The sequence below is a fragment of the Scyliorhinus torazame genome, chromosome 3 (assembly GCF_047496885.1).
Source record: "Scyliorhinus torazame isolate Kashiwa2021f chromosome 3, sScyTor2.1, whole genome shotgun sequence".
Classification (NCBI taxonomy): Eukaryota; Metazoa; Chordata; class Chondrichthyes; order Carcharhiniformes; family Scyliorhinidae; genus Scyliorhinus; species Scyliorhinus torazame.
The window spans coordinates 56632487-56654833 of NC_092709.1; the positions used below are offsets into that span (position 1 = coordinate 56632487).

At 56.3% G+C, this 22347-nt stretch overlaps 1 long non-coding RNA gene across 2 annotated transcripts in view; it reads left to right on the forward strand.

Annotated features, from left to right (window-relative positions):
- LOC140408459 (uncharacterized) overlaps positions 1-22347 on the forward strand; it is a 204997-nt gene that overhangs the window by 61446 nt on the left and 121204 nt on the right. The window lies entirely within an intron of this gene.

The following is a 22347-nucleotide window of genomic DNA, read 5'->3' on the forward strand; positions in this document are numbered from 1 at the left end:
AAATTTCTGAACCTGAAACTAGGCCAATGAGTGCCCTCCATGTTGGTTCTGCCTTCTGGAAACCAGCTCAGGTCTATAAATCAACCCCCCCCACTCCATTCCCTTACACAAAGCTAACCATTCCTCCCCCTTTACTACCCTTGTTGGTGCTCCTAGTGTGCCTAAAAATCTTCTTTTGATGAATAGATTTGATTTTAAAGCCACCTCTCTGAAAATGTACTTGCAACTTTTGAATAGTATTTTGAATAATGTGGGCGGGATTCTCCGATCGGCGACGCCGAAATCGCGTTCGGCGATCGGCCGGAGAATCACAGTCCCCGATCAATTTGGGTGCTGCGCCCCTTTTGCGATGTTCCGCCCCCTCCAAAACGACGTACTCTGAGAGTACGCTGTGCGACGTATCGACGGCCTCAGGACATTGTGTGAGGCTCGCCCCCCGATGCTCCAACCACGACCGGCCGAGTTCCCTACGGCGTGGGTCTCTCATGGTCTCACCTGTCGGGAACTTGGCGTGGCGGCTGCGGACTCAGTCCAATGCCGCCACAGTCGGGGGAGGGCTGATCCGTGGGCAGGGAGGACTTTACCAGGATCTGGGGGCACTGGGGGTGTGTGTGGCTGGGGAGCGCGAGCCGGCCAAAGGGGGGGGGGGCACTAGTCCACAGGCCGAGTGGCCAGCGCCATGTTGCACGGCGCGGCCGCTGCAGGACACCGCCATGCGCATGCGCGGCCACGGACCCAGCAATTCTCCGGGCCATAACGGCAGCTAGAGCTGGGTGCTCTACACTGCCGGCATTATAGCCCCCAGCTACACGGAGGATCGGTGGTCATTTTATACCATTTTTGCTGCCGTAAAACACCACCGCCCCCACACCGGTGTGGGGACAGATCCTCAAAATCAGAGAATCCAGCGCATGGTTTCCTAGAAATTACATTTTGTTCTTCAGTAAAAATAATGGGTGGGATTCTCCCCTACCCGGCAGGGTGGGCCGGGCCGGCGCCGAGGAGTGGCGTGAGCCACTCCGGCATCGGGCCGCCTGGAAGGTGCAGAATCCTCCGCACCTTCAGGGGCTAGGCCAGTGCCGGCGGGGTTGCCGCCGTGCCAACCGGCGCCAAAGGACCTCCGCCAGCCGGGGTGTGTTGGCGCATGCGCGGGAGCGCCAGCGTGTACTGGCGTCATCCCAGCGCATGCGCAGGGGGTTTCTTCTCCGCGCCAGCCATGGCGAACCATTACAGCGGCCGGCGGGGAGGGAAAGAGTTCCCCGACGGCACAGGCCCGCACGCGGATCGGTAGCTCCCGATCGCGGGCCAGGCCACCGTGGCCCCCCTCCCCTACCCCCAGGGCCAGATCCCCCCGTGCCCCCCCCCCCGGAGGACTCTGCAGACCGCCCGCAGACCAAGGTCCCGCCGGTACGGACCTGGTGTAATCTTCGCCGGCGTGACAGGCCGAAAACGGGCGGCGAATCCGGGGCGGAGAATTGCCGGGTGGGGTGCTGCCAACGGCCCCCGACCGGCGCAACGCGATTCCCGCCCCTGCCGACAAACCGGCAGCGCAGAATCCGGCAGCCGGCGTCGGGGCGGGATTCACGCCGCCCCCCACCGATTCTCCGGCCCGGCGGAGGGTCGGAGAATCCCACCCAAGAATTATTAGCTTTCTGTCAACCTGAACTCTGAATCCCAGTTTCAATGAATTCCAGCAAAATAAAAAGCAGACAAGTACTTAAACACTAATCTCAGGACAAGCGGTGGTAATTACAGCAAGTATTTAGCACTTAGTCAATGTTTAAAGTAGGTTTTTCGTAGAGCTGGCTACCTTGGAAAGAAATAACTTTGCACTGGGAACCACAAGCAGGTGTGTCAGTCTCTTTGTTTGCATTTGCAAATGTCGTGATTCTTGTTTCAGGCATGGTATAAGATTTAAGTTCAGACGTCACAGATTACCCAAAAAGAGTGTCAACTCATAAGTGATTTTAGAATAATTTTGTAAGTAGCTCATTGAAAAGAAACAGTATAAATATGAAACACGGCCAGCACTGTGATGCAGTGGTTAGCACTGCGGCCTCACGGCAATGAGGACCTGGGTTCGATCCCAACCCTGGGTCACGGTCCGTGTAGAGTTTGCACGTGTCTGCGTGGGTCTCACCCCCACAACCCAAAGATGTGCAGGGTAGGCAGATTGGCCACACAAAATTGCCCCTTAATTGGAAGAGAAAGAATTGGGCACTTTAAATTGAAAAAAATAAAAATAAATATGAAACACAAGCTAAATAGTCAGGAAAAGCATTTGATCCATGACAGGTGAGGACAGTTTACAGGCCCCGGAGGGCAAACAGACAAATTCTGCCCTGGTGCTGGCAGTCTCATTTTTGTTCACAGGCTTCTTCTCTATTTTCCTCCTTTTTGGGCGGCATGGAGGCACAGTGGTTAGCACTGCTGCCTCATAGCGTCAGGGACCTGGGTTCAATTTCGGCCTCGGATGACTGTGTGGCCGTTGCACATTCTCCCTGTTTCTGCGTGGGTTCCTCCGGGTGCTTCGGTTTCCTCCCACACTCCAAAGGCGTGCAGGTTAGGTGAATTGGCCATGTTAAAATTGATCCATAGGTTAGGTGGGATTGCGGGGATACTGTGTGGATTGGGTTGAGGTTAGGGTGCTCTTTTAAAGGGACGGTGCAGACTCGATGGGCCAAATGGCCTCCTTCTGCACTGTAGGGATTCTATGATTCTAGGGTTCTATGATTCTTCTTGAACTAAGATGCTCTTTCTCCCAACCTTCCTCTATCTGAAGAAGACAGGTCAGCGTGGATCACCTCGACAATCCCGTTCCTGACAAAATGTTTTTTTCCTTCACGAGGAGCCTGTTTATAACCTTTTGTTACATGGTTGGTTTGCATATGGTTCATGAGGCCCAACCTTATCATGAATGTCTGTGTCGGTGATAGGTGCTTTGGCAGTGAAAGCAGGCTTGACCTGTGTTTACCAGCTAGCAAGCTGGTGTGGAAGCTTTCTGCATGAACTCTTACTGGAGCATGTTTGATCTATCTCGTTATTTGTTTCTTTGTCTTTCTTTTGTTCTCTGTTTATGCTTGATAATACTAATGGAAATTTTGCCCACTTCTATAGCAGAAAAATGTAAATTGTAAATTACTTACAACCTCAGTTAGGAGGGATGCAACTGTCTGATGAAACTATATGAAGCAAAGATTCATCTGTCATAAATGTAAAATTTCAATAAAAACTTTTTAAAAACATTTTCATAATATCCAATAGATTAAAAAAAATTTTAAAAATAAATTTAGAGTACCCAATTCTTTTTTCCAATTAAGGAGCAATTTAGCGTGGCCAATCCACCTACCTTGCACATCTTTAGGTTGTGGGGGTGAAACCCACGCAAACACGGGGAGAATGTGCAAACCCCATACAGACAGTGACTCGAGGTCGGGATGGAACCTGGGCCCTTGGCACCGTGAGGTAGCAGTGCTAACCACTGCACCCGGTGCCGCCCAGATTTTTAAAGATTTTATAAGGGTATTATACAATAATTTCTTACAATGAGTAAAGGAGGCTCCTAGTTTTCCTTACCCAATATGGTAAAGGATGCTTGGAAGTGTGAGCACATTTCTTTTTTCCATTTTGTGGAAATAAAAGCCGCAATAGCGCTTGGAAAACAGGTACTATAGAACATATACAACATAGAACATACAGTGCAGAAGGAGGCCATGTGGCTCAAGTTAACCTTTGGTTCATCAGATGTAGTCTCTGGTACACCATAAAGTTCTCTTTCAACTTAATACTTAATAGAAGATAGATTAGATGCTTTCTCACATAAGAGAGATAGTGGTAGGGGCTCAAGGAGGGTTGGGCAAAATTAAATATGACTTTGACACAGGCTACTGACCTCAGACTAGAGTGATATTGGTGGTAACCCTGGCAACGTAATTCAGCCAGTACTGTCATTGTTGTAACCGACCCGAGACCCAGGGGGCCGGGCTGATTAGGATCCCCATGAGTCCCGTGGAGTTCGATCTTCCCCGCTGAGGGGCGGAGCTTCCTCATCAGCAGGAGAACAAACCACGATATAAAAACCCCGGCCCGAGTGTGGGCTGGGTTGGGGTAGTCTCTCCTGGGACCAGTGTACACAGAGTCATAGTTCTACTGTGAATAAATCTTTCGTTCCTTACACTTCAGAGTGTTGGTTTCAACAGTCTTAAAGGTGTAATGGGGGGGGGGGGGGGGAACAGCACGGTGGTGCAGTGGTTAGCACTGCTGCCTCATGGCGCCGAGGTCCCAGGTTCGATCCCGGCTTTGGGTCACTGTCCGTGTGGAGTTTGCACATTCTCCCCGGGTCTGCGTGGGTTTCACCCCCACAACCCAAAGATGTGCAGGGTAGGTGGATTGGCCACGCTAAATTGTCCCTTAATTGGAAAAAATGAATTGGGCAAAAAGATATTGCTGAAGAAATGCCAGATTCAATATGATTATGTTTATTGAGACTGGCATCATCTTAAGTGTGTTTTTATTTACTTGTTTAGGACTTGACCTATCTTCAGGAGCAAAGAAAATGACATCCCAATGTCTGGCAGCAACAGATAAATAAATGACACCATTCAACACAATATGTTTTGCTAGAGTTACAATTAATTTAAAGAAAACATATTTTCTTTGATGAAATACAGGGGATAATTACTGCTTTGAAATCTGCTCCCTTTTTAAAAATCAACCAGTGTTAATCCCAACAAAGAATTCAAGGCTCAGACATATAAATAAGCACCTGCATTGAATACATCAATGCATCAGAGTGTAGTGAGGCAGCCTGGATATAGGTACAGCTCGGCAGACCAGAATCACTCAGTTTAATCAAAGACTGTGCAAAGAAAGAATACTGACATATCTACAATTCAAATGGTTTTGGGACTGTAGCGCACAATGACTTACGAGAGAGGCGAGTAGTGATGAAGTCGATGAGGCTTTATTAAGCGAGACTTGTCCCCAGCAGTTCAGCAACAGAATGAAGCGGTGGGGAGAAGCTCAGGTTCTTATACTCCGTCTTCAGGGCGGAGCCAGGAGTCAACAGCCAACCAGGACCCGGGATCTGTCAGCCAATAGCATCACGGCTTCACAGTCCCACATGACCCCTAATACATACCACCACATTCACCCCTTGTTGAAAAGGAACCCGGCGGGGTGGTGGTTCGCATGGTGGTAGGGGTTTACAAGGCTGGTCCTGGGAGGAAAATTTTGGGCATGTTACTACAGTTTTAGCCCTACACTGGGCTATGTACAAAGTTTGTGAAACTATTTACAATATTAGTAAGAGGAAAAAATGTTTTTTGTTACAATCCAACAACATTCTTGGTCTCACGCCGATGCCACGAGTCGAGCGCTGCGGTCTGGTCTTCCTCATCGATCGCCTCAGCCCCGGTGGTGGTGCAGGTGCTTGTTCAGGCGTTGTCGTCTCCGGGAGCGTTTCGGTGTTCGTTCCTGTTTCACTCCTGGGCGGGCACGGGAGGAGGACCGATCCTCCCGGGAAGGGGGCGTTCGCGGGGTGCGCCGGTGGTAGGGAGGGGATGATCGGTGTCGGGGGGGGGTGTGTGTTGCCGGCGGGAGTCAGGTCCCGCAGGGAGACCGTGTCTTGTCGGCCGTCGGGGTACGTCACGTAGGCGTACTGCGGGTTTGCGTGGAGAAGGTGAACCCCCTCGACCAACGGGTCCGATTTGTGCGTCCGCACATGTTTCCGGAGCAAGATGGGTCCTGGGGCCGCCAGCCAGGTCGGCAGCGACGTTCCGGAGGAGGACTTCCTGGGGAAGACAAGGAGGCGCTCATGAGGCGTTTGGTTACACAGTGGTACACAGCAGCGACCGGATGGTGTGGAGAGCGTCCGGGAGGACCTCCTGCCACCTGGAAACTGGGAGATCCCTGGACCGTAGGGCCAGCAGGACGGTCTTCCAGACCGTGCCGTTCTCCCTCTCTACTTGCCCGTTCCCCCGGGGGTTGTAGCTGGTCGTCCTGCTCGAGGCTATGCCCTTGCTGAGCAGGAACTGTCGCAGCTCGTCACTCATGAAGGAGGACCCCCTGTCGCTATGGATATATGCGGGGCAACCGAACAGTGTGAATATGGTGCCAAGGGCTTTAATGACTGTGGCCGCTGTCATGTCGGGGCAGGGGATGGCGAAGGGGAAACGGGAGTACTCGTCCACCACGTTCAGGAAGTATGCGTTGCGGTCGGTGGAGGGGAGGGCCCTTTGAAATCCAGACTGAGGCGTTCAAAGGGACGGGAGGCCTTGATCAGGTGCGCACTATCCGGCCTGAAAAAGTGCAGTTTGCACTCTGCGCAGATGTGGCAGTTCCTGGTGACTGTACGGACCTCCTCCACAGAGTAGGGGAGATTGCGGGACTTTCTGAAATGGTAGAATCGAGTGACCCCCAGGTGGCAGAGGTCCTCGTGGAGGGCTTGGAGACGGTCTATTTGTGCGTTGGCACATGTGCTGCGGGATAGGGCATCGGACGGCTCGTTCAGCTTTCCGGGACGGTACAAGATCTCGTAGTTGAAGGTGGAGAGCTCGATCCTCCACCTTAAGATCTTGTCGTTTTTAATTTTGCCCCGCTGTGCATTATCGAACATGAAGGCTACCGACCGTTAGTCGGTGAGGAGAGTGAATCTCCTGCCGGCCAGGTAATGCCTCCAATGTCGCACAGCTTCCACTATGGCTTGGGCTTCCTTTTCCACTGAGGAGTGGCGGATTTCTGAGGCGTGGAGGCTCCGGGAGAAAAAGGCCACGGGTCTGCCCGCTTGGTTAAGGGTGGCCGCCAGAGCTACGTCGGATGCGTCGCTCTCGACCTGGAAGGGGAGGGACTCGTCGATGGCGCGCATCGTGGCCTTTGCGATATCCGCTTTGATGCGGCTGAAGGCCTGGCGAGCCTCTGTCGACAGGGGGAAGGTCATGGTCTGTATTAGCGGGCGGGCCTTGTCTGCATACTGGGGGACCCACTGGGCGTAATATGAAAAGAACCCCAGGCAACGTTTCAGGGCTTTGGAGCAGTGGGGGAGGGGAAATTCCATAAGGGGGCGCATGCGTTCGGGGTCGGGGCCTATTATCCCATTGCGCACTACGTATCCCAGGATGGCCAACCGGTTTGTGCTAAAAACGCACTTTTCCTCGTTGTATGTGAGGTTCAAGGCGTTAGCGGTCTGGAGGAATTTTTGGAGGTTGGCGTCGTGGTCCTGCTGATCGTGGCCGCAGATGGTTACGTTGTCGAGATACGGGAACGTGGCCTGCAACCCGTGCTGGTAAACCATTCGGTCCATCTCCCGTTGGAAGACCGAGACCCCGTTCGTGACACCAAATGGGACCCTTAGGAAGTGCTATAGACGCCCGTCTGCCTCGAAGGCTGTGTACTTGCGGTCACCTGGGCGGATGGGGAGCTGGTGGTAGGCGGACTTGAGGTCCACGGTGGAGAAAACCTTATACTGGGCAATCCGATTTACCGTGTCGGATATGCGGGGGAGAGGGTACGCATCTAGCTGTGTGTACCTGTTGATGGTCTGGCTATAGTCTATGACCATCCTTTGCTTCTCCCCGGTCTTTACTACTACCACCTGGGCTCTCCAGGGACTATTGCTGGCCTGGATTATGCCTTCCTTCAGCAACCGCTGGACTTCAGACCGAATAAATATCCGGTCCTGGGCGCTGTACCGTCTGCTCCTAGTGGTGACGGGTTTGCAATCCGGGGTGAGGTTTGCAAACAAGGACGGCGGTTCAACCTTGAGAGTTGCGAGGCCGCAGATAGTGAGTGGGGGTATTGGGCCGCCGAATTGAAATGTTAGGCTCTGCAGGTTACACTGGAAATCTAATCCCAGTAATGTGGGTGCGCAGAGTTGGGGAAGGACGTAGAGCCTGTAGTTTTTAAACTCCCTCCCTTGCAACGTTAGGTTCGCGATGCAGAACCCTTTGATCTCTACGGAGTGGGATCCTGCAGCTAGGGAAATCTTTTGCGTACTTGGATGGATGGTCAGAAAACAGCGTCTTACCGTGTTTGGGTGAATGAAACTTTCGGTGCTCCCGGAGTCGATCAAGCACGATGTCTCGTGTCCGTTGATCAGCACCGTTGTTGTCGTCGTCTGGAGCGTCCGGGGCCGTGATTGATCCAGAGTCACCGAAGCCAGTCGTGGTCGTAGTGTCTCGGCGTCTTCTTCGGACCCCGTGGAGCCGTCGATGCTGGGGTCCTTTGTTGTCATCCAAGATGGCAACGTCCATGAATCGCACGCGGCCGGGGGTGGACAAAATGGCCGCTCCCATGGATCGTACGTGGTCGGGGCTGGACAAAATGGCCACCCCTATGAATCGCACGTGGCTGGGGGTCACAAGATGGCAGCGCCCATCCTCCCCTCGTGCTGCCCGGGACCCAAAATGGCGGCGCCCGCGGGTCGCACATGGGGCGCTGGGGAGCGTTTGGGATGCGCTGGGCTCGTTCTTCTCCGGGGATTGGGGTGACCCCCCGGGACCGGCACACAGCCGCGTAATGGCCCTTCTTGCCGCAGCTTTTTCAAATAGCTGCGCGGGCCGGGCAGCGCTGCCGGGGGTGTTTCGCTTGCCCGCAGAAATAGCAGCGGGCCCCCCCGGGATGGTCTGGCGCTTTAACCGCGCAAGCCTGTGAGGGGGGGGGGGTGTTTGTCGCGACGGGGGTCCAAGGAGCCCAAGGGGCTGCCGCGCGGTCGGGGCCGTAGGCGCGGGCGTTTTGCGAGGCCACATCTAGGGAAGCTGCAATGGCCCGTGCTTCTGAGAGTCCTAGCGACTCTCTTTCTAAAAGTCTTTGGCGGATTTGGGGAGAGTTCATACCTGCCACAAACGCATCGTGAATTAGCATGTCCATGTGTTCGACCGCGTTCACCGGCGGGCAGCTGCAGCCCCGTCCCAAAATTAGCAGCGCGGCGTAGAATTCTTCTAGCGATTCTCCGGGACTTTGCCGTCTCGTTGCGAGTTGGTAGCGCGCGTAGACCTGGTTCACGGGGCGAACGTAGATGCTCTTCAGTGATGCGAGCGCTGTCGGGAAATCCTCTGCGTCTTCTATGAGAGGGTAAATTTCCGGGCTTACCCTCGAATGCAGGACCTGCATTTTCTGGTCTTCTGTGATCCGGCCGGGGGCCGTTTGGAGGTAGCCTTCAAAACATGCTTGCCAGTGTTTAAATACTGCTGCCGAGTTCGCTGCGTGGGGGCTGATCCGCAGGCATTCCGGGCGATCCGGAGCTCCATAGTCCTTTAAGCTCGCTTAATAAATTGTAGCGCACAATGACTTACGAGCGAGACGAGTAGTGATGAAGTCGATGAGGCTTTATTAAGCGAGACTTGTCCCCAGCAGTTCAGCAACAGAATGAAGCGGCGGGGAGAAGCTCAGGTTATTATACTCCGCCTTCAGGGCGGAGCCAGGAGTCAACAGCCAACCAGGACCCGGGATCTGTCAGCCAATAGCATCACGGCTTCACAGTCCCACATGACCACTAATACATACCACCACAGGGACAGAGGTTTGAAACCTGTGATTGTTTTGTATTAAATACAAATGTAAACATATCTCCACCTTTTTCAACATTTCAGGTTGTCCTTGTGTGTAAACAGTCAAGTGACGCCACCACAATTAAAAACATCAAAGGTGAAAGATGTTTAGAACTGAGATTTGCTTCTATAAACTTTTAGAAGGTGATGTGTTTCTCAGTCTGTACTATACTCTAGCAGATGTAACACTTGAAAAAGGCTCATTTCTGAGCAATTTAATTTTATGCTGCCGTGATATTTTCAGCTTTGTAGGGTCAGGTGGTAGCTCTCTGATCTATGAGTCTCATAGTTGTGGGTCCGAGTCTCACTCCAGGACTTGATCACAAACATCAAGGCTGAAACTCCAGGTCAATGCCGAGGGGGTGCTGCACTGTCAGAGGTGCTGATCATTTGGATGAGGCCCCGTCTGCCCTCTCAGATGGACTTAAAGGGTGCAATTCAGCAGACTTGGGTTGCAGGGTGCGATGCAATGGCCACGCTGCGCCCGAAAAACAGCTTGCCATGGTTAGCGTGGCCGATAGAAGCTGTGAGATTCCGCTCCCAGGATCTATCTGGATCGCAAAGACTCGCAACATCCAACACGATCTTGTGAGACGTTGAAATGAAAATCGGCAAATCTGCGCATTAGAGCGAGACAGCTGGTCTCTCTCTAATGTGCAGATTCCCGAGGTACCTGAGGCTTTGGGATTCACCCCCTTTGCCTCAAGCGAGCATCGTTCAGCACTGGTCTCCACTAACGGGGGCCAGATGGAGCAGCAATCATGGGGATTTCCCAGGGGATCGGAGGGTCCCCAGCTGCATTCCATTTGGGCAGGGTGGTGCCCTGGCACTGCTGGTGCCACTCGGGTATCCTGGCAGTACATCTCCATGCGCGCCACCCAGGCCAACACCTCACTGATGCCATTTGCGGGTGTTGGCCTGGGTGGAGGTATTGGTGGCGATGGTTTTGGCGATAGATTAGCATGTTCAACGCCTGGGGCATTCTGTGCAGGCGCTAGCTGAGGCGCAGGACAGGGTTGCCGACTCACAGGCAATAATGTGCCAGAGCCACCTGGAAATTGCAGCGGCACTTCTGTGCATGGCCCAGTCACAGCAGGCCATGGCTGAGAATGTTGGTGGCATTGCCCAGGTGTTGGCTGATGTGACGTAGACACAAGAGAGATGCCGCAGTCATTGGCTAATGCGACACAAACCCAGAAAGTGGTGGCACAGTCTGTGGGTGATGTTGCACAGTCCCAGATGGTGAGGGTCCACTCCCTGTGCCCCATTGCCCCGAGCATGCGGACACTGGCCAAGACCAGAGCGGGCCTCCAGGACTGGCATTGCCAGGTGGTGGAGGAGCCTCAGGGGTTAGCTCTGCTCGCACCCCATGAGTAGCCCGGGGGAGAGGAGGTGATGGGGCCCGTGCCGGTGACTCCTGTCCCTGGTGCATCTGGTGGGCAGTGGGCAAAACGCCACCTGGGACACCCAAGCAGCAGTCAGTCCCATCCAGGCCCAGTCGCCCCAGAAGGCGCCCACCAACGGAGACTCAGAATGCAGGGAAAGAATCATAGCAGGTCACCTCCACTCCTGCTGCACCATCTGGGGATTCACCAGGATGTAGCGTGAGGGCCTGTAAGGCCAGAAAGTTAGACAACAGTTTAGTTGGCACGGGTGCAGGGCACAGTTTAGTTCTACACGCTAGGGCACAAATCTGTAAATATATTGTCACATTAAACACCTGTTCACACAGTTACAACCTACCTCAGTGCCCCCCCCCCTTCCCCACCCCCCTCTACTCCCCCCAATGCTCCGCTGCTGCAGCTTCGTCCTCCTCGAGCAGCGCCAGCTCATACAGCCGCAGGGCATCCCCCAGGGCTGCGGCGACCAGCAGGAAGACCATCATTGCTGGTTAAATTCCAAAATCTGTTTTCTGCAGATGGTGAAAGGCCAACATGGTGCTTACCCCCGTGCCCAACCAGGTCCACCGGGTTACATGGTGGCCCCGGTTGGCACTGTGGACTCTGCCCCCACAGGTCCCACCATCCATCTCCACACTCCTGGCCCCGTCGGTGGCCGGCACCGTGGAGGCCTCTGGCCCTGGCGCCCGTCCCTTATGCCAAGGGTACCATTGGTTGTCTCTGCCCTTGCCAGTGGTATGCTCCTCAGCCCTCGCCGGTGCCCCCATTGTGGCTAGAGTGGGCGTTGCCCTTGGGTGGGCCGCCTAATACCCTGCTGGTGGATGGCAGCCAGTTGGGTGGTGGGGGGTATGGTGGAGGGTGCGGAGCGGGGTTGGAGGGGGGTGGGGGCACCCATACAGCCAGTGTCACTCTGCAGCACCAGGGACCAAGGTGTGTGGTCTGTGGGGTGCGTGACAAAATGGCTGCCTTACAGGCCACAGCAATGGCTGTTCGTGCCTGGACACCGCCCCAGTCTCATGAGGGGTCACTCCGTCCACATGGTCTGTTCCCCCGTCACCTCCCTTCCCCCGCCCTGGCAGGGCCCCTCCCACCTCACCCAGCCGGGCCAGTGTACGGCCTGGCAGTCCACGGTCGCACGTCTCTGGGTCCTACCTCCTCTCTCTCCCTCATCAGCCGTGACGGCGGATTCAAGATTCTTAAAAGCACAAGTGAACCGCACCATCAGGGGCTCAGCCCATTGGAGGTCGAGAATATCGGGTCAGGCTCGCTAATGACATGCAAACGGTGCTTACTGTGTATGCATTCCGGAACCCGTTGACGTCGCTGTTGAGGTGACTGACAATTGTGATTTGGCGTCAAATCGGTGCAATTTTGGCATCGGAACCTATTCTCCGCCCAATCGCGTTTCGCGATTTCGGCATCAGCCAATGGAGAATTACGCCCTTCATCTCTTCTTCACTGCCTGCTTTTCCACCTATTTTAGTATCATTAGCAGATGTTGCTGTGTTACACACTGTCCCTGTTTGCAGATCATTTACATTGATTTTAAACAGTTGAAGTCTGAGGACTGACCCCTGCAGCACCCCGCTAGTTACAGTTCACCAGCCAGAGAAGAACCCATTTATCTCGACCTCCTGCTTTTGACAGTCAGCCAACCCTCAATCCAACCTCGTACACTATCCCCAATCCCCTGCGATCTCACCTTCTGGATCAGTCTTTTATGCGGCACCTTGTCAAACGCCTCCTGGATGCTGATTAGTTGGCAAGTGAGCTCTGATTGATGGAGGCATTGACATGGAGACTGTACCATGGCAATTCTCCATGGCAACACTTCTACCAGTCAGAGTCCACCTGCCAACCAATCAGCACACTCTTGTAAGAATGGGTTTCCTGGTTTTCAAGAATCTGTGGACTCCTCTTTTCACTGTCCTTGGCTTTGCACTCATGCATTATAGTTTTGCAACATACAGCAAGCAGAGGACAATAACCCCCAAGAACCATTTGGCCATGGTGTTTAATTGCAGCATACAGATTTATTGCTTTCATTAGGATTTGTCCGTGTTTCGAGTGAAGTGCACCCTGTGTTAGTAGAGATTACTTGAACTGAGTAACCGCCTGTCTATTGTGTGGCCAACTGTCAGACTTGGCAAAACATCAACAATTCTGTCTGGACCCTGCATTGTGGTGGCCATCTGTCAAGAAGACCACTTGAATTCAGCCTCACAAGTGCTTACTACACACTGGCTGCTAAGTTATGCAAATAGGAATATATAAGAAAAGCACAGCAGTGAATTAATTCATCGTTTCATACTTGCTTGGAAAATTTCTTCTGTCAATTAGCATGAGGATGTTAGTATTGGGACGGAGCAAATTTCAGCTTGGTCACTTGAAAGCTAACATCAATTGCGATTATAGCCTGGGATAAAAGCTCTTTAAAGTTGCTTTTATTCAAAATGTGCCTCAACCAGAAATCCAGAAGAGTGATCCCTGAATAAACAGAACCGTGTTTTTATTTCCAATTTTGGCTAATTTAATGCACGTGGTCTGTCTCTGTGAGATTCCCAATTTAGTGTTAACATGTTCAAAGTTAAGCTTAATCGGGTCTATTAGCAATATTCAGGAACTGTGTCAATAATTCAGTCAAAACAGGATAGCCTTGGAGTGAGAAGATTGATCCTTAGATGTGAAGCAAATTCAACAATAATCTGTTCCGCTTTCCTTGCAAAAAAAAGGAATTATAATAATAGCTTTCCACTCATGGAAGGAGATGAATGAGGAGCTTTAGTGCAGAGACAATTTTCCCCAAAGTCTTGTATGGCTCTCGCCTGCTGGCAATGCTGAATACTTTAGGAGTGAGAATTTTGAAAATAAAGTAAAGAGATATATCCTGTTCTGGAGACTTTTCTTGTACTTGTCTTATGGAGAAGATCATGACCACGTGCGCTCTGAGAACCATGATGATGGTTTATGAGGCCTGTGTTGTACGGCTGTGAAACATGAATGACGTCCATAGAATCCTTACAGTGCAGAGCGAGGTCATTCGGCCCATCGAGTCTGCACCGACCCTCAGAAAGAGCGCACTACCTAAACCCACTCGCCCGCCCTATCCCCCTAACCCTGCACATTGATCATGGCCAATCCATCTAACCTGAACCTTTTTGGACTGTGGGAGGAAACCGGAGCACCTGGAGGAAATGGTTGCAGACATTGGGAGAACGTACAAACTCGACAAAGACAGTCACCCAAGGCCAGACTCGAACCTGGGTCCCTGGCGTTGCGAAGCAGCAGTGCTAACGACATGCCAATCACTTACAGCTCACAAGAAGGGAAGCTTAACAACTTTCATCTTCGCTATTTGTGGCACATTTTCTGCAGCATGTGAAATCACAAAAGCAGTGGTCCTCTCGAAGGTGAAGCTACAACGTGGCACGTTTTTATAATGATATAAAGATACCAATCACTCATACACATTATGGGTTCATTTATTGGCTTGAGGCAGATGAAAACATTTGCACAAAGTTAGAAAACTTGAAGACATTGTTATGGGCGAGGTGTTTTCAGAACCCCAAAATGTATCATGGAATTCAACCAACCTTTCCCTTTAATGCTATTGCTGCTTTTGAAGCACACGGCTTGTTCTCCAGGTGTGATACAGCAATTATGGACACGTGGGTTTTTAAACACAAAACAATGTTTATTCTATGAACTCAACTTAACTTTTTAAATAAACATTGGATCCCTTAACACCCCTTACTTCAAAGATAACCCCGAAAATAACACAACACTAAATAATCCTTCAGTTATCCCTTTCAACATCCATGAGACTTAACACCTTTAAACAGAAACACATCAGGTTAAAGGCTTTACTGTTCTGAGTTTAAATCACCCAAATGATCCAGAGATAGTCTTTCATGGCAGAGGTCACAGCAGATCCAGCTCACTGCAAAACACAGACACACACCCAAGCTATTTTTCAAACTGAAACTCCCTTCAAGCAACTCACAGCAAACCAGAATCTCTCAAGCTGCTGTCTAAAACTGGCTTTTTCCTTTTAAGCAGCTCACAGCAAAACCAGCCAGGCACTTTTCAGCTGCTCTCCGCAAAACTGAAACCAAAAGCAGAAGTGAGCTCAGCTCCACCCGCCCCCACCCAACCCCCCCCCCCACCCAACCCCCCCACCCAACCCCCCCCCAACCCCCCCCCAACCCCCCCCACCCAACCCCCCCCCCACCCAACCCCCCCCCCCACCCAACCCCCACCCCCCAACCCCCCCCCCCCCAACCCCCCCAACCCTCCCCCAACCCCCCCCCCGTGACATCACTTCAGTAATATGATCAACTCCATTCCTTAAAGGTACATTGCTTAAACATACATTTCTTAAAGGTACTCTCACATGACAACATCAATCAGCAGCAGAGCTGTGTGTGCTGTGTTCTGCTTACAGTCCAAAATGAAACGGAGACTGGATCACATGACATAATGATGGCATGTTGTTACCCCTTAAAGGCATATTACAATACCAAGCACACTGGAACTTATCGAGCAGAGGTGGCTTTGCTAGCATAGACACATTCCAATGATGGTAAACAGTTGCATACTGATTTTCTGTATGGTGAGGTAGGCAGGGGGCCATTAGGGAGCACTCAACTCTGCTTCAAGCATGACATCAAGGTCTTAAACATTAATTCCCACTCCTGGGATACACTAGTTGACAAAAGAGGAAAGTGATAACATCACCTTTACCACCATGATGATCAATGGCTACAGCAGCTTGGCAACGCTGAAAACAAAACAGCAACATTGCACGTGAGGCATTTGTGTCAGAAATTGTTCCTCATGGATTGCTCTGTTCAGCCATTCACAAAAGCACAACGTATGAAGTCACCCCGTGTGAAGTCACCCCGTGTGAAGTCACCCCAATGGATTGGACCGCATGTCCAACGTCTCACCTGGATGCCAATGAGCCTTTGAGTATATATTTTCATTCTCTGGCCTGACAACATCTGAAAGCAGAAAAGGTTACTGTTTGAGGTGCCGAGCAGTGTTTTTCAAACTTTTCTTCCAGGGACTCATCTTTACCAACTGGCCAACCTTCGGGACCCATGCCAGCTGACCTTCGGCACCCACGCCAGCTGACCTTCAGCACCCACGCCAGCTGACTTTCGGGACCCACGCCGGCTGACCTTCGGGACCCACGCCGGCTGACCTTCGGGACCCACGCCAGCTGACATTCGGGACCCACGCCGGCTGACCTTCGGGACACACGCCAGCTGACCTTCGGGACCCACGCCAGCTGACCTTCGGGACCCATGCCTGCTGACCTTCGGGACCCACGCCAGCTGACCTTCGGGACCCATGCCAGCTGACCTTCGGGACCCACGCCAGCTGACCTTCGGGACCCACGGCAGCTGACCTTCGGGACCTACGCCAGCTGACCTTCGGGACACACGCCGGCTGACCTTCGGGACCCGCGCCAGCTGACCTTCGGGACCCACGCCAGCTGACCTTCGGGACCCACGCCTGCTGACCTTCGGGACCCACGCCGGCTGACCTTCGGGACCCACGCCGGCTGACCTTCGGGACCCACGGTGGCTGACCTTCGGGACCCACGCCGGCTGACCTTTGGGACCCACGCCAGCTGACCTTCGGCACCCACGCCAGCTGACCTTCGGCACCCACGCCAGCTGACCTTCGGGACCCACGCCAGCTGACCTTCGGGACCCACGCCAGCTGACCTTCGGCACCCACGCCAGCTGACCTTCGGGACCCATGCCAGCTGACCTTCGGGACCCAGGCCAGCTGACCTTCGGGACCCAGGACAGCTGACCTGCGGGACCCACGCCGGCTGACCTTCGGGACCCCACGGTGGCTGACCTTCGGGAACCACGCCTGCTGACCTTCGGGACCCACGCCAGCTGACCTTGGGGACCCACGGTGGCTGACCTTCGGGACCCACGCCTGCTGACCTTCGGCACCCACGCCTGCTGACCTTCGGGACCCACGGTGGCTGACCTTCGGGACCCACGCCAGCTGACCTTCGGGACCCATGCCAGCTGACCTACGGCACCCACGGCAGCTGACCTTCGGGACCCACGCCAGCTGACCTTCGGGACCCATGCCTGCTGACCTTTGGGATCCATGCCAGCTGACCTTCGGGACCCACGCCAGCTGACCTTCGGGACCCACGCCGGCTGACCTTCGGGACACACGCCGGCTGACCTTCGGGACCCATGCCTGCTGACTTTCGGGACCCACGCCAGCTGACCTTCGGGACCCATGCCAGCTGACCTTCGGGACCCATGCCAGCTGACCTTCGGGACCCACGCCAGCTGACCTTCGGGACCCACGCCAGCTGACCTTCGGGACACACGCCGGCTGACCTCCGGGACCCGCGCCGGCTGACCTTCGGGACCCACGCCAGCTGACCTTCGGAACTCACGCCAGCTGACCTTCGGGACCCACGCCAGCTGACCTTCGGGACGCACGCCAGCTGACCTTCGGGACTCACGCCAGCTGACCTTCGGGACGCACGCTAGCTGACCTTCGGGACCCATGCCTGCTGACCTTCGGGACCCACGCCTGCTGACCTTCGGGACCCACGCCAACTGACCTTCGGGACCCACGGTGGCTGACCTTCGGGACCCACGCCAGCTGACCTTCGAGACCCACGCCAGCTGACCTTCGGGACCCACGCCAGCTGACCTTCGGGACCCACGCCAGCTAACCTTCGGGACCCATGCCAGCTGACCTTCGGGACCCATGCCAGCTGACCTTCGGGACCCGCGCCAGCTGACCTTCGGGACCCACGGCAGCTGACCTTCGGGACCCACGCCAGCTGACCTTCGGGACACACGCCGGCTGACCTTCGGGACCCGCGCCAGCTGACCTTCGGGACCCACGCCAGCTGACCTTCGGGACCCACGCCAGCTGACCTTCGGGACTCATGCCAGCTGACCTTCGGAACCCACGCCAGCTGACCTTCGGGACCCACGCCAGCTGACCTTCGGGACGCACGCCAGCTGACCTTCGGGACGCACGCCAGCTGACCTTCAGGATCCATGCCTGCTGACCTTCGGGACCCATGCCTGCTGACCTTCGGGACCCACGCCAACTGGCCTTCGGGACCCACGGTGGCTGACCTTCGGGACCCACGCCAGCTGACCTTCGGGACCCATGCCAGCTGACCTTCGGGACCCACGCCAGCTGACCTTCGGAACCCACGCCAGCTGACCTTCGGGACCCACGCCAGCTGACCTTCGGGACCCACGCCAGCTGACCTTCGGGACCCACGCCGGCTGACCTTCGGGACCCACGTGGCTGACCTTCGGGACCCACGCCAGCTGACCTTCGGGACCCGCGCCGGCTGACCTTCGGGACCCACGCCAGCTGACCTTCGGGACCCGCGCCGGCTGACCTTCGGGACCTGCGCAAGCTGACCTTCGGGACCCATGGTGGCTGACCTTCGGGACCCACGGTGGCTGACGTTCGGGACCCACGGTGGCTGACCTTTGGGACCCACGCCAGCTGACCTTCGGCACCCACGCCGGCTGACCTTCGGGACCCACGCCGGCTGACCTTCGGGACCCACGGTGGCTGACCTTCGGCACCCACGCCAGCTGACCTTCGGGACCCATGCAAGCTGACCTTCGGGACCCAGGCCATCTGACCTTCGGGACCCAGGCCAGCTGACCTTCGGGACCCACGCCAGCTGACCTTCGGGACCCACGCCGGCTGACCTTCGGGACTCACGCCGGCTGACCTGCAGGACCCACGGTGGCTGACCTTCGGGAACCACGCCTGCTGACCTTCGGGACCCACGCCAGCTGACCTTCGGGACCCACGGTGGCTGACCTTCGGGACCCACGCCAACTGACCTTCGGGACTCACGCCAGCTGACCTTCGGGACCCACGCCAACTGACCTTCGGGACTCACGCCAGCTGACCTTCGGGACCCACGCCAGCTGACCTTCGGGACCCACGCCGGCTGACCTTCGGGACCCACGCCGGCTGACCTTCGGGACCCGCGCCAGCTGACCTTCGGGACCCACGCCAGCTGAGCTTCGGGACACACGCCAGCTGACCTTCGGGACACACGCCGGCTGACCTTCGGGACCCGCGCCAGCTGACCTTCGGGACCCGCGCCAGCTGACCTTCGGGACCCACGCCAGCTGACCTTCAGGACTCATGCCAGCTGACCTTCGGGACCCACGCCAGCTGACCTTCGGGACCCACGCCAGCTGACCTTCGGGACGCACGCCAGCTGACCTTCGGGACCCACGCCAGCTGACCTTCGGGACCCACGCCAGCTGACCTTCGGGACCCACGCCGGCTGACCTTCGGGACCCACGCCAGCTGACCTTCGGGACCCACGCCGGCTGACCTTCGGGACCCACGCCAGCTGACCTTCGGGACCCAGGCCAGCTGACCTTCGGGACCCACGGTGGCTGACCTTCGGGACCCACGCCTGCTGACCTTCGGGACCCACGCCGGCTGACCTTCGGGACCCACGCCGGCTGACCTTCGGGACCCACGGTGGCTGACCTTCGGGACCCACGCCAGCTGACCTTCGGGACCCGCGCCGGCTGACCTTCGGGACCCACGCCAGCTGACCTTCGGGACCCACGGTGGCTGACCTTTGGGACCCACGCCAGCTGACCTTCGGCACCCACGCCAGCTGACCTTCGGGACCCATGCCAGCTGACCTTCGGGACCCACGCCAGCTGACCTTCGGGACCAACGCCAGCTGACCTTCGGCACCCACGCCAGCTGACCTTCGGGACCAACGCCAGCTGACCTTCGGCACCCACGCCAGCTGACCTTCGGCACCCACGCCAGCTGACCTTCGGGACCCACGGTGGCTGACCTTCGGGACCCACGGTGGCTGACCTTTGGGACCCACGCCAGCTGACCTTCGGCACCCACGCCAGCTGACCTTCGGGACCCATGCCAGCTGACCTTCGGGACCCACGCCAGCTGACCTTCGGGACCAACGCCAGCTGACCTTCGGCACCCACGCCAGCTGACCTTCGGGACCAACGCCAGCTGACCTTCGGCACCCACGCCAGCTGACCTTCAGGACCCATGCAAGCTGACCTTCGGGACCCAGGCCATCTGACCTTCGGGACCCACGCCAGCTGACCTTCGGGACCAACGCCAGCTGACCTTCAGCACCCACGCCAGCTGACCTTCGGGACCAACGCCAGCTGACCTTCGGCACCCACGCCAGCTGACCTTCGGGACCCATGCAAGCTGACCTTCGGGACCCAGGCCATCTGACCTTCGGGACCCAGGCCAGCTGACCTTCGGGACCCACGCCAGCTGACCTTCGGGACCCACGCCGGCTGACCTTCGGCACCCACGCCAGCTCACCTGCAGGACCCACGGTGGCTGACCTTCGGGACCCACGCCAGCTGACCTTCGGGACCCACGCCAGCTGACCTTCGGGACCCACGGTGGCTGACCTTCGGGACCCACGCCGGCTGACCTTCGGGACCCACGCCAACTGACCTTCGGGACCCACGGTGGCTGACCTTCGGGACCCACGCCAGCTGACCTTCGGGACCCACGCCGGCTGACCTTCGGGACCCAGGCCATCTGACCTTCGGGACCCAGGCCAGCTGACCTTCGGTACCCACGCCGGCTGACCTTCGGGACCCACGCCGGCTGACCATCGGGACCTACGCCAGCTGAGCTTCGGGACACACGCCAGCTGACCTTCGGGACACACGCCGGCTGACCTTCGGGACCCGCGCCAGCTGACCTTCGGGACCCACGCCAGCTGACCTTCGGGACCCACGCCAGCTGACCTTCGGGACTCATGCCAGCTGACCTTCGGGACCCAGCCAGTTGACCTTCGGGACCCACGCCAGCTGACCTTCGGGACGCACGCCAGCTGACCTTCGGGACGCACGCCAGCTGACCTTCGGGATCCATGCCTGCTGACCTTCGGGACCCATGCCTGCTGACCTTCGGGACCCACGCCAACTGACCTTCGGGACCCACGCCAGCTGACCTTCGGGACCCATGCCAGCTGACCTTCGGGACCCACGCCGGCTGACCTTCGGGACCCACGGTGGCTGACCTTCGGGACCCACGCCGGCTGACCTGCAGGACCCACGGTGGCTGACCTTCGGGAACCACGCCTGCTGACCTTCGGGACCCACGCCAGCTGACCTTCGGGACCCGCGCCAGCTGACCTTCGGGACCCACGCCAGCTGACCTTCGGGACTCACGCCAGCTGACCTTCGGGACCCACGCCGGCTGACCTTCGGGACCCACGCCGGCTGACCGTCGGGACCTACGCCAGCTGAGCTTCGGGACACGCGCCAGCTGACCTTCGGGACCCATGCCAGCTGACCTTCGGCACCCACGCCAGCTGACCTTCGGGACACACACCGGCTGACCTTCGGGTCCCACGGTGGCTGACCTTCGGGACCCACGGCAGATGACCTTCGGGACCCACGCCAGCTGACATTCTGGACCCACGCCAGCTGACCTTCGGGACCCACGCCGGCTGAACTTCGGGACCCACGGTGGCTGACCTTCGGCACCCACGCCAGCTGACCTTCGGGACCCACGCCAGCTGACCTTCGGGACCCACAGTGGCTGACCTTCGGCACCCACGCCAGCTGACCTTCGGGACCCACGCCAGCTGACCTTCGGGACCCACGTCGGCTGACCTTCGGGACCCACGCCAGCTGACCTTCGGGACCCACGGTGGCTGACCTTCGGGACCCACGCCAACTGACCTTCGGGACCCACGCCAGCTGACCTTCGGGACCCACGCCAGCTGACCTTCGGGACCCACGGTGGCTGACCTTCGGGACCCACGCCAACTGACCTTCGGGACCCACGCCAACTGACCTTCGGGACCCATGCCAGCTGACCTTCGGGACCCATGCCGGCTGACGTTTGCAACCCACGCCTCCCAGACCTCGGGACCCATATTTTCACTTACCTTTAATGTGACAGGTGAGCCTGTTTGGTCCTCACGATGTCACTTGCTTTGTCATTCAATGTTACATTTCTGTATGGGTTGTTCATCAGAGCTCACACCAGCACTGCTTTGTCCTGCAGTGGACCCTCCTGCGAAGCTCTCCAGCAGATTCAGTTGTGCGATCCCGGCCTGTTTGTGTCTCCGGCCCTCTCTTCCTTAGTCCAAAACGATCCATCTTCAGTTCTTCACACAGTCCTGTTGCTTGCTTGCTGGTAGGTCCAAAATGGAGGGAGCTTTCCTCAGTAATTTCACACCCAGAGTACATGATGTCAGTGTACCCGCCATGTGACCTCCTCTCTGCCGCCGCTTCTGACAGGAAGACTAATAGAAATGTTTAAAAAGTCTGCTCCTGTAACAGCGCGCAGACGTAAGGAAGAGGTGGTCTGCCCCGCTCGGCTCCAGGCCT